The following is a 12,127-nucleotide window of genomic DNA, read 5'->3' on the forward strand; positions in this document are numbered from 1 at the left end:
TTAATGAATTCCCAAGTTTATTAAGTTAACCTGCAGAGGAATACCAGAAGAAGTTGGGTGATGCAACAGTAAATCAAATAAAATCTACTACAGGGACATAAAATTCTCCTTTGGGAGTCATAACTGAGACCTCAACCCAACAGAGGTGCTGTGGGATAACGTGAAGTGAGTCATTCACACCAGACGTCCTGAGAATCTGTCTGACATGAAGCAGTTATGAGAGGAAGAATGATCCAAAGTTCCTCCTGGACCATGTGCAGGTTTAATCCACAGCTACAAGAACCTGGTGTTACTGCTGCCAAAGGTGGTTCAACCAGTTATTAAAACCCTGTTTCATTTACTTTTTAATAATAATAATAATAATGTATACTTTATTACTAACTATATAACTATATACTTTCCACCATCAGTCTGTGTGTTTAATGGGTGTCCCATAAAGATCATGATAGTTTGGTGTTTTATCAGGTAAGTAATAAAGTGCTATGGGTTTGCTGAAGTCTGAAATGTGTGAGGTCATAGCCAGTCTTCTACTGTAGCATCCCACCTGTTACACAGAGTCTTACATCAGTATCAGAGGAGCAGTGGATTTTGTTTCTCTGATGTTGCAACACTTTATGCCAGAGTCAGAGTTTTTGACTTTGGTTTAGTCTGCTTCTTGTTGTTTGTGATTTTCTCTCTCCCTTTTTCCAATGATCATTCCCAACCGATCGAGGCAGATAGCCACCCACCATGAGCCTGGAGTTGGAGGTTACTTCTGCTAAAGGAAGATCTCTCTCTCCACTGTCTGTCTCTCTATATAGACTCAATTGAACTGAAAGCCAACATGTGTCAGACTTGTTACAGCACATCCCCCTTCACTTCATGGTCTTTCAGTCAACACTGCAGAATTTTGTTGACTGACTAGATAAAGCTTCTCAGAGCAAATACATCAGATTACACTTAAATAAAGTCAAAAATAGATAATTAAGTTAAACAGTCTGTTTTTTTAGTTAGAAAGTCAGTATCAGAGTTAATGATTTCACTCTTTGTCATCAGTTTTATGAGATCAGATTTAATTAAGTGCAGACTGTGAATGTTTCTTTGTTTCATTCCCTCACGACACGCAGAGACAGGTTCACTTCTTGTCTTATGTTGTCAGTTACACTTCAGTCATACAATTATAAATCGTTTTCTGTCTGTTTGAATCCTTTTTGTTACAAACTTTGTTTAAAGGCCTGACACAAAGCGTCGCCCTGTTTTATCCACTACTGTTCAGACCCTCTCTGTGTAGGAGCGTTTCCCTGTGTTTTTCTTTTAAATACCTGATCCTGCAGCAGAGCTCAGGTCTCTTGTTGGTCGTGAATTCTATGGAAGTGGTTCCAGAGAATTTCAGGCGAGTTCAGATGTGTATTAAGAAGATAGACGTCACAAGTAACTCAACAACGTTTACAGATAAGAAAACAAACCATGAATCCAGTAAATGCTGCCAAAGCTTTTAAATAAATCAAAACTGACATTTTACAATTAATCATTCATCACAAGTGACGTACAAGGCAAAATATTTCAGTCCAATGACAAAGAACTGTAAAATAAAGAGCTTCAGGAAGAACTGTTTCTGTCTAATGAGTTTTTACGTACAGAGAAAGTTACTGTTTTCAGCAGATGACAGATGAACATATAAGAAAAAAAGTCAAAGTACAATAAAATACATTTTAAACAATAATTTCTTTTTGATTGTACATCACATTAAATGACATGGCCAATTGTACTGCAGTGTACTACAACAACATTAAGGATTTCAGTCTTTAACATCAGCTTTGCATGGTTCTGTATATCTTCTTTTTACACTACACTAGAGATCTATTGTTGTTTCTATACAATATTTTATGTCTATTGTTTGCACTGTTACTTGCTGTATGTATGATTAAGATTAAGATTAATTAAAAGTTATCACTCAACATCTGTACATACAGTCAGCATATGTGTCTGTTTAAAGCAGTTTCATTGATTCATATGTCTGATAACATTTTATGAGAAAATATCAGTTTTTCTTTTTCTCACTACATAGACATTAATTTTTTTTAGAAGAAGAAAGAAGAAAGCCTTTAATCGTCATATGTCACATTTACATGATACAATGAAATTGTCCTCTGCATTTAACCCATCCCCTGGGGGAGCAGTGGGCAGCTACATACAGCGCCCGGGGAGCTAGCGTGGAGTGTCTCGCTCAAGGACACACCTCATCAGTTAGTGTGGTTGTTACACCACGTAGACATGTATTGATGAGTTAAGTGAAATAAATCAAATTACAAAAAGGTTTTTTAGGTTATTATTTAAATCTGTTAGGTGAGGTAGAAGAACTAGTCTCTATACTCTGAATGCTGTGACTGACTGCACCAATTTGAAATGAAAAGACTCATGAAAACAATTCACTGCTTTGTTATGAACGAGCCGCAGGACACCAAGATACTATAGTGGTGTATATAGAATATACTATTCTATATCACAAAACCAACAACAACGAGCACACTGATCAGTCCAATGTGTCCAGTACGCTTGTCTCCTGCAGCAGATGAGAACCAGCAGTGAGTCAGCAGGTGTCAGGTAGGTGATGGTGCAGCCAGGTTCTTGGGGTTTGTGTCTCCCGGGGCAACATGACATTGATATGTTCCAGTGTCATTAATCATCACATCCCGGAGAATCAAACAAACTCACAGCTAACGCTCTGAATCAGTCAGTCTGTCCATATCTATCAGTCAATACATGAAATGATTAATCAGTCCATAATACATTAACAGTACCACATCATTTAACCTAAAGCGAGGTGGTTTAAAGCTGTTCTCATTTGTTCATGTTGTAACAGTATAAAATAGAAGTCGACTCACAGATCAGTTCCTGTATTTATAGGATGTTACAGGTACAGTAAGTCCATGAAGACTATTCTTTTGCCCCTTTCAGTCACAACATTTTCCATTAATACTTGCAGATAATGGTCCATTCAACTCCAACATCAACATCCAACCGAGCTAAACATGGACTGTTTGAAGAATTTGATGATGTGGTGGTCAGAGCTGAGCATGACTTTTAAAATCGACTACTTAATGCCTCTTTACATATTTAATGGAGCTGGTACATTAGACATAATCAATTTCCCCAAAGGGATCAATAAAGTCTTTCATCATATCAGCATTATTATTAAAATTGGTTAAAAGATGGTACTGTTCATTGTGTCAAAAAAACACATTATAAAATAGATTTACACTTTTTAAACTTAGAATAAATAATATAGTCCTGTTTAGACCCTGAATTAACCGTAACATTGTCACTTTCAGCTTACTTTACCCTCTGCACTGCTCCTGTTTTATAAGAGGAAGATGAATTACATTCTCTGTTTCATCTACCTACCATGACCATTTAACTACTGAGGTGCTCCAACAGTGGTTTTATACAAACCATCATGACTGTGTTGAAATGTTTCCAGATGTTCTGAAACTGAGTTGAATCTATAGAAATGAACCAACAATTGTTCCACTCTGCGTTTCCTGTGTGTGCAGACCAGTGCAGCATCTCTGTGAACTACTGTCATTATCTCAAATCATGAGCTTTCAGTTTCAGGCTAACTTGGTCTGAAGAGCTGACATCTGTGGTTTTACTGGGTTTTATCAGTGTGTGAGAATGCAGGGTGATTCAGAAACAAATGATGCTGTGTGTGAAGTGGGATTAATTCATGTCAGTTGTGTCTAACTGCTCACAAAAAGATGAAAGTTATTGATGGAATAAATAAAGTAGATGATGGATTTAATCAGAGAGTTGTATGTGTTTTAACATTTCCTACATCTTTGGATAGAAATGTAGAAACGTTCTTGCACATTCTGCTTTTGTTTCACACTAAGCAAGGAAGAAAAAAAAGGTGTGGGTATGTGCATGTTGGGTTAATGCTGTGTGGCAAAGTGAGCAGTTGGAGACTGCCCTCACAGCTTACTACATACTACCACTTCTACCAAAGTTAAGTAAGTAAGTTACTGTTGGATCACCTGGCGCCGCCTCAGGTTTCTTCCTGTTGCAGTAGCTCCCAATAGATTTGTATTTTGTAGTTATTTTGGCCGTTTTTTTTTTTCTTTCCTTACTATTCTCTTTAAACTCTCCTTAGAAATCAACTTTTTCAACATTTTTCGTGACTTTTCCAACACTTTATGTATTGATGGGGATTAACAATGGACGCGACCAGGATCAGACACACTGTTTACACCAGGGATCAGCTGATCGCTCTCTCCCAACACTCACCAGGAGAAAGGCCTCTGATCCCCGTGGAGCTAAGGAGAAGGCGCCGGGGATGAAGAGCTGGACTAAAAAAGAAAGACTGGAAGAGAAGGTTTAAACCTTCTCTACCTTCTGTGGTCACGGGAAGAGGAGAGGAGGTGGTGCAACCCCGGACATGTTACTGTAAAGGAACTGTTGAGCACAGCAACTCCTGCGTGTTGAGAAGTGAAGTCTTCTCTTTTGGCTACAGAACAAGCCATTTATTCTTCATAGGGACGTTATCGTCGGCTCTATACATCCGACATAGGTCACGACAGTCACTCACACACACGTGTACCGTAATCACATCCTCATCACTACCGTAAACAACAATGAGTAAGGGCACATATAATACACATACTAGTCTCAACACCCCCACTCGCTCTTACCTCAGAAACTTAGCTCTTAAAACATCAATGATAACCCATTACATTTGTCATGTGGTACATTGCAGATATTCTCAAGCACCGAACATGTCTTCAGCAAACATTGTCAACTTCAGCTTAGTGGCTGGTTTTGTCATTATGTCAGCAACCATCTTGTCAGTTGGGCAGTACTCCAGAATGACTTTGCCACTGTTTACAGTTTCCCTTGTGAAATGGTACTTGATGTCAATGTGTTTGCACCTCTGGCTGTTAACTGGGTTTTTGGCTAGTGCTATAGACCCCTGATTATCTTCATACACTTTGGTCTATGTGTATCGGTATGAATCAATCCCTGTAAGTAGTTGTTCCAGATGAACACTCTCCTGTATAGCTGATGCTAAGGATACATATTCTGCCTCACAAGTAGATAGTGCTACTGTTGGTTGTTTCCTTGTCTTCCATGCAATCAGACCACTGCCTTCGCTCAGACTGATCCAATATCCTGACGTGCTGCGTCTGTCTGTAGCGTCTGATGCCCAGTCAGCGTCACTATACACTTTGAGTCCTAATTTCTCAGAGTTTCTCTTGAAGTACAAACTGTGTTTTTCTGTACCATTGAGATATCTGAACACGTGTTTCACTGTGTTCCAGTGTTCTTCTGTTGGTTCAGCAAAATACTGTGACAGTTTACTGACCACAAAATGAGATCTGGTCTGGTGCAAGTGGACAAGTAGATTAAACTTCCCACTGCCTCCCTGTACATTCTTGGGTCGTCTATTTTCTTTGCATTTTCTGTGAAGTCTAGTTTGAGTTCACATGGGGTTGCTCTAGGTTTACAGTTTTGCATGTTAAACCTGTTCAATATTTTTATCACATATTTTTCTTGTGACATCTTTACACTTTCCTCTGTCTGTTCAAAATCTATTCCTAAGAAATGTTTTAGCTTTCCCAGGTCTTTCATTTTGAACCTTTCAGTGAGTGTTTTCTTTATGTCTGTCAGTACATCTGTATTGTCTGCCGCTATGATCAGGTCATCTACCCATATTATTATGATCACTTTTCCATCACAGTTCTCTCTTGTATTCACACAGTTGTCAGCTGGATTCTGTGTAAACCTGTTCTCAACTAAGCAGGTCTGTAACATACCATTCCAATTTCTCCCTGATTGTTTGAGACCATAAAGCGATTTCTGTAACTTACATACAAGTTTTTCACTTGTTTCTGACATCTTTTCATAACCTTTAGGTTGTTCCATGTATATTTCACAGTCGATTGCTGCATGTAGATAAGCAGTTTTAACATCCATCTGGTGTAAAACTAAATTTTCCTGAGCTGCCTTCTGCATGATCACTCTGACACTTGTCGTATCAGCTGTGGGCGAAAATGTCTCTTCATAGTCAGTTCCTGATTTCTGACTGTAGCCTTTTTCTACGAACCTTGCTTTGTACGTTTCAGGACCATCAATGTCTGTTTTTAGTGCGTAGACCCATCTTCCTCCCTGTTCTTTTCCCGGGTGGTAACTGGGTGAGAGTGAAAGTCTCGTTCTCTTCCAGTGAGTTCATCTCCTCATCCATAGCCTTTTTCCACTGCTGTGAATCACTTGATGACATGGCTTCCTCATAGCTTTGAGGTATGTATTAGTCTGTAACAGGAATCAACACATGTTTGGAGTTTGTCCTTGGAGTACTCAGTCTCAAATTCACGTAGACGCACTGGTCTTTTCTTTGTTCTTGGTGGGTTTCTTCTGATTTCCTCCCCTGTGTTTTTATCTGGACACTTGGATTCACTTTGTTCTGGTAAGACCTCACAAACATCATTTCTACCACTTGCTTCCATTTAATCATCACCTTTCTGGTTTTGAATCATAGGATATACACTCTCATATTCAGTGTATGGTTCAGAAGTTTGTGTTTCTCTCTCTTTGGTTGTTTTAGTTGCAAACTTCACTAACCTGTGCTTCATTATGTTTTCTGTGTCTGGGTAGTACACCAGGTAAGCTGGACTGTTTTTATCATAGCCAATGAAAATGCCTTGATCACATCGAGAGTCTAATTTCCCACTCTTCTGCCTGTAAGCAAAACATGTAGATCCAAATTTTTGCATCTTGGATAGGTTTGGCTTCTTGCCTGTGAACAACTCGTAGGCTGTTTTCTTTGTTGATCTATCATAACACCTGTTTCTCACATAAGCTGATGTTTGTACAGCATAGTTCCACAACTTATTTGGTAGTCCACTCTCTATTAGTAAGCATCTACTCATCTCATGGAGGGTTCTCCAACTCCTCTCTGCTGTACCATTCTGGTGTGGTGAGTAAGGTGCAGATGACTCATGTCTTATCCTGTTCTTTCTTAGCAACGTTTGGAACTCGTGGCTTGTAAACTCTTGTAATGCATTTAACTTCCCCATAAGGTGCTATATCTGCCAAGAATTTTTCAGTAGCCTTTACTGTATCACTTTTGGATTTTAGGAAATACACCAACATAGTTCCTGAATAATCATCTGTGAAGGACTGACTATATCTGTACCCATCTATGCTTGGCGTCGGCATGGGGCCGGCTAAATCAGTGTGGACTAACTCTAAGGGTTTCTTTGCCTTTGCATCTGGCTCTCTATTCCTTGACTGACTGAATTTCCCTTTAGTGCACACTTCACATAGCTCGTCTGGCTTCTTGTTTCCCTTTATCTCCATCCCTTTTACTACACCTTGTAGTCTTTGTACATCTCCATAGTTACAATGACCTTGAATTTCATGCCAGGTTTGTATATCATGACATGCATTACATTGGTCAACATTCTCTTCTACAGTTGACAAGTAATACAGATTCCCTGTTTCATGAATGTCAAACCTGCTGCCATCTTTGGTAATCATGTGATTGTCATCCCTTTTGAAGGTAATAGTTGCTCCTCCATTTGTTGCTCTTGCTACTGAGAAGATGTCTTGTGGATAGGAGGGCATGTAGAGTGTGTCTCGTAGATGTGCTCTGTGCTGTCTCCCAGCGTCGTCCAGAAGGTAGATCACCGCTGTGCCTCTTTGCTCTGCTATTCCACTGCATCTTGTCCCATCGGCTAATTCTACAGAATGAGACTTCGGCTGGAATGAGCTGTCAAAGTTGGTGAACTTTCGGATGTCACTGACGATACGTTGCTCCTGCATCCACCATGATGCCTTTTAACTTTCTTGTACCTGCTGGTGTTTCTTTCTTTATGTGCTTGGCTTTGAAGAGGTGGTCTTGGCCTGTGTCTTGGTTCTCTGCTATCTTTCTGAAACCATCTCTTTCTCTCTTTTTCTTGCAAATGGACTCTCCACACTTTTCTGGAACACTTTCTTGCCTTGTGTCCTTTTATTCCACACTTGTAGCAGGTTACGTCTATGTCGTCATCTTTTCTTGTTGTGAGACTTGCTGTTGGCTTTTCCATGCAGTGTCTTCATTACATTATCTGTTGTCTCTGTCACTCTAATTTTTTCTGATTCTTCATAAACTCGTAGTCTTCTCTTGAAGTCCGCAAAAGTGACGTTGTCCTCATTTTGTGTGACATGAACAGCTAGCGGCTTGAAGGAATCTGGTAGACCGCCTAGGACCATGGCTACGATTAGACCGTCACTCAATGACTCGCCAGCACTTCTCAGAGCTGTGATAATGTTTTCTACTCTTATGATGTAGTCTGTGACACTCTCGGTTTCTGACATTCTTAGTTGGGTCAGAGACGTGTATAAGTTTATTATCCGTGGTTTGCTTTTTCCACAGTAGTGTTCTTTTAGTATCTTCAGGGCTCCTCTACCATCATCACTGGCTTCATGTCTTATCAACGACAGGCTTCATCGTCTATTAGTCTTATTAGTTCTGCATAGCAGTCTGCATTCTTCCGTGCATCTTCGGCTAATGCTTCAGCGTCAGCACCAGTAGGCTCATTTAGGATGGTGTCCTTTAGCTTTAACACGTGTAAGTAGCCTAGAAATCTCGTTTCCCAAAGCTCATACTTATCTTCAGTGCCGTCGAAGAAAAGTTGGGGGGCCGTGACTCCGGTTGCTCTACTTGCCATTTCGCTAGCTCCGTCTTGCTAACTTCTTAGTCGCGCGTAATGCGTCGCGCTAAAACTGTCCAAAAGAGTTTCTCAAAACATTCACTTATCTTCAACCCTGGGCCCATAACCTGTTGAGCACAGCAACTCCTGCGTGTGTAAAGAACAAGTGAAGTCTTCTCTTTTGGCTACAGAACAAGGCATTTATTCTTCATAGGAACGTTATCTTCGTCTGTACATCCGACATAGGTCACGACAGTCACTCAGACACACGTGTATCGTAATCACATCCTCATCACCACTGTAAACAACAATGAGTAAGGGCACACATAATACACAAACTAGTCTCAACAGGAACGTCTCTGTAGCCCGGATATTGAACTCTTAGCTGTAAGTTTGCGTCCATATTATCTACAGAGGAAGTTCAGCTGTGTTATTGTCATTACGACGTACATTCCCCCGTCAGCCGCTCCTGAAGTAGCGTGTGACGTCAGTCACTGCTAATTTACAGAACCAGCATCCAAAATCCTTCATATTAATCACACAGACTTTAATCACATGTCTCTGGACACAATTCTTCCCACTGTTTATCAGTTTGTCAACTGCTCCACCTGAGACAATAAGACTTTAGATTTACTGTATGCAAACATTAAGGATGCATACACCTCCACTGCTCTCCCTCCCTTAGGCAGCTCTGACCACAACAATGTGATAATGTACAACAGTACATTAACTTCTGTGTGAACAACATCATCCCAACCAGGACAGTGAGGTGCTTCTCTAACAACAAGCCCTGGATCACCAGCAACTTAAAGGATCTGCTGAACAGGAAGAAGAAGGCCTTTCTGGAGGGAGACAAGGACCAGGTGAAGTCTGTGCAGAGAGAGCTGAGGGTGAGTCTGAGGCAGAGTAAGGACGCGTACAGTAGGAAGCTGGAGAACCAACTCCAGCAGAACAACATGAAGCATGTGTGGAATGAAAAAGATCACTGGCTTCAAGGAGAAGGGGAACCAGGTGGAAGGGAACCTGGACAAGGCCAACGAGCTGAACCATTTTTTCAACAGGTTTACAGCACTACCGCCCTCCCTCTCCCCCTCCTCCACCTCCAGACACTCTGCTGCACCCTCCTCTGCAGTGGTTGGGTGTATCAGCGTTGGGGAGGAGACAGAGTACAGAGGTCTGGTGGACAGCTTTGTGAAGTGGTGTGGAAACAACCATCTGACCTTGAATGTAAGCAAGACCAAGGAGATGGTTGTGGACTTCAGGAGGAAGAAAACTGGCTTTGACACTGTGTCCATTCTGGGTGAGAAGGTGGAGGTGGTGGAGAGGTACAGATACCTGGGAGTTCACCTGGACAACAGACTGGACTGGAAGTTCAACACACAGGCTGTATACAGGAAGGGACAGAGTAGACTCTACTTCCTGAGGAAGCTCAGGTCCTTTAATGTGTGCAACAAGATGCTGCAGATCTTCTACCAGTCTGCTGTAGCCAGTGCGATATTCTTTGCTGTCGTCTGCTGGGGCAGCAGCATCAGAGCCAGCGACACTAAGAAACTGAATAAGCTGATCAGGAAAGCTGGCTCTGTGCTGGGGGCTTCTCTGGAACCTTTAGAGCAGGTGGTGGAGAGGAGGATGCTGCACAAACTGCTGAGCATCATGGAGAACAGCTCATATCCTCTCCACAGCCTGCTTATCAAACAGCGGAGCAGTTTCAGTCAGAGACTTCTCCAGCTCCGCTGTGACAAGGAACGGTTCAGGAAGTCATCTGTGCCAACAGCCATCAGCCTGTACAATGACTCCCTGACAGAGAGTCAGTGTCCACGCTGATGGTTTAACAATGTGTAACTAAGTCACTTTACATTCAAGTCCTACTGTGTGTTTTGTTGTTATTATTGTCTATTCTCTGTGTTATTCTTGTACTGTGTCTCGTGTATTGTTGTGTAGATTATGTTACTTAATGTTAAAATGTTTTTCTGTGTAATGGCTGCTCCAACACCAAACTTTCCCCTTAGGGACCAATAAAGTGTTTATCTATCTATCTATCTATCTATCTATCTATCTATCTATCTATCTATCTACTAACACTCCTCCATCGTCCACATAAGAAAAACAGTGCAGAGCTTGTTGTATTTCGCAGGTTTGATCAAATGGGCTCTTACACATACTTTGATGGCTACTTTACCAAAGACTCTAACTACAGGTTTTGGTGCCGACAGGTTTGTTTATCTCGACCCATCAGATCCAGAGTTCGGTCGTCTGGTGAGGAAGTACGCCTACAGTATGTACTGGTCCACGCTGACACTCACCACCATTGGAGAAACGCCGCCTCCTGCGGAGTACTTCTTTGTAGTCACAGACTTCCTGGTAGGTGTGAAATGTAGATGTAATAGAGGGGTAACTGTGAGTACTCGTACAAACATTTAATTAATAATATATAATAATACTATTAATAATAATATTAATAAAACAGGTCAGATGTTTAAGTGCATTACTGTTAAATGTTGTTTGCAACCAAAGTAGAAACTTAAAAAGCTTTTAAAAACTCTGCTTCAATAACCAACTCTACTTCTCTAGTACCACGTTTCATGATGTTAATCAGTTGTTTTAAATTAATCATTAATCTCCAGGAATAGATTTCATACTTTCTTCTCTACTCTTCCTCAGGTGGGTGTGTTGATTTTTGCCACCATCGTCGGCAACGTCGGTTCCATGATCACCAACATGAACGCTGTCAGAGCCGATTTCCAGGCTCGTATTGATGCCAATAAGAAAACTGTGGATGATGATTTGATCAACATCAACACCACCTGGACACCCTGGAAAAAGTCTGCACAGAAGTCTGGAATGAGTCTGAGGTGGATTCGATGCACCACCAGCAGTGGTGGGTGTTGAGCTCCCTCTGCTGCTGGTTTCTCTGATAATATCCTGAATGATCCACTTCATGTTCTTGTAGCCTGGCAGCCAGATGTGTTTGCTGGTTAGGGTTCACATCAGGGAGCCTCTCCTCATCGAGCTCCATCCTCAATACTGCATCTGGCCCATAGGACAAATGTTCTAAAGGAAAATCAGGGCTGAATAAATAGAGGATCTTCACAACAACCAGGATGGTGTATCTGTCAGGATCCAGAAGGAGGCTGAGACGTCACTTCCTCTTTAACTGGAGGTGAACCAGTGGGATTTATTGGAGCAGCACATCAACGTCACAGTACTGGTTCAGCTTACTCATCACCTCACCTCACCTTTCCAGAACTACCAGTACATACATCCAACATGCCGTCACTTCCTATTACCTGAAGTCAGTGTTAAAACCGATTAGTGTCAGAGCCTTTCATACAGAAAGCATTGTGTACATGGCCCCATCTCATAACAAGAAAACGAGAAGCTGGCAAAGAATTATCCTTAAAAGTTCAGCTAAAATCTAAGTAAAGATAAAAAATGATTTGCAGAGTATCTTAGTGCTCTAA

Source organism: Anabas testudineus, chromosome 18 (genome assembly GCF_900324465.2).
Source record: "Anabas testudineus chromosome 18, fAnaTes1.2, whole genome shotgun sequence".
Taxonomy (NCBI): Eukaryota; Metazoa; Chordata; class Actinopteri; order Anabantiformes; family Anabantidae; genus Anabas; species Anabas testudineus.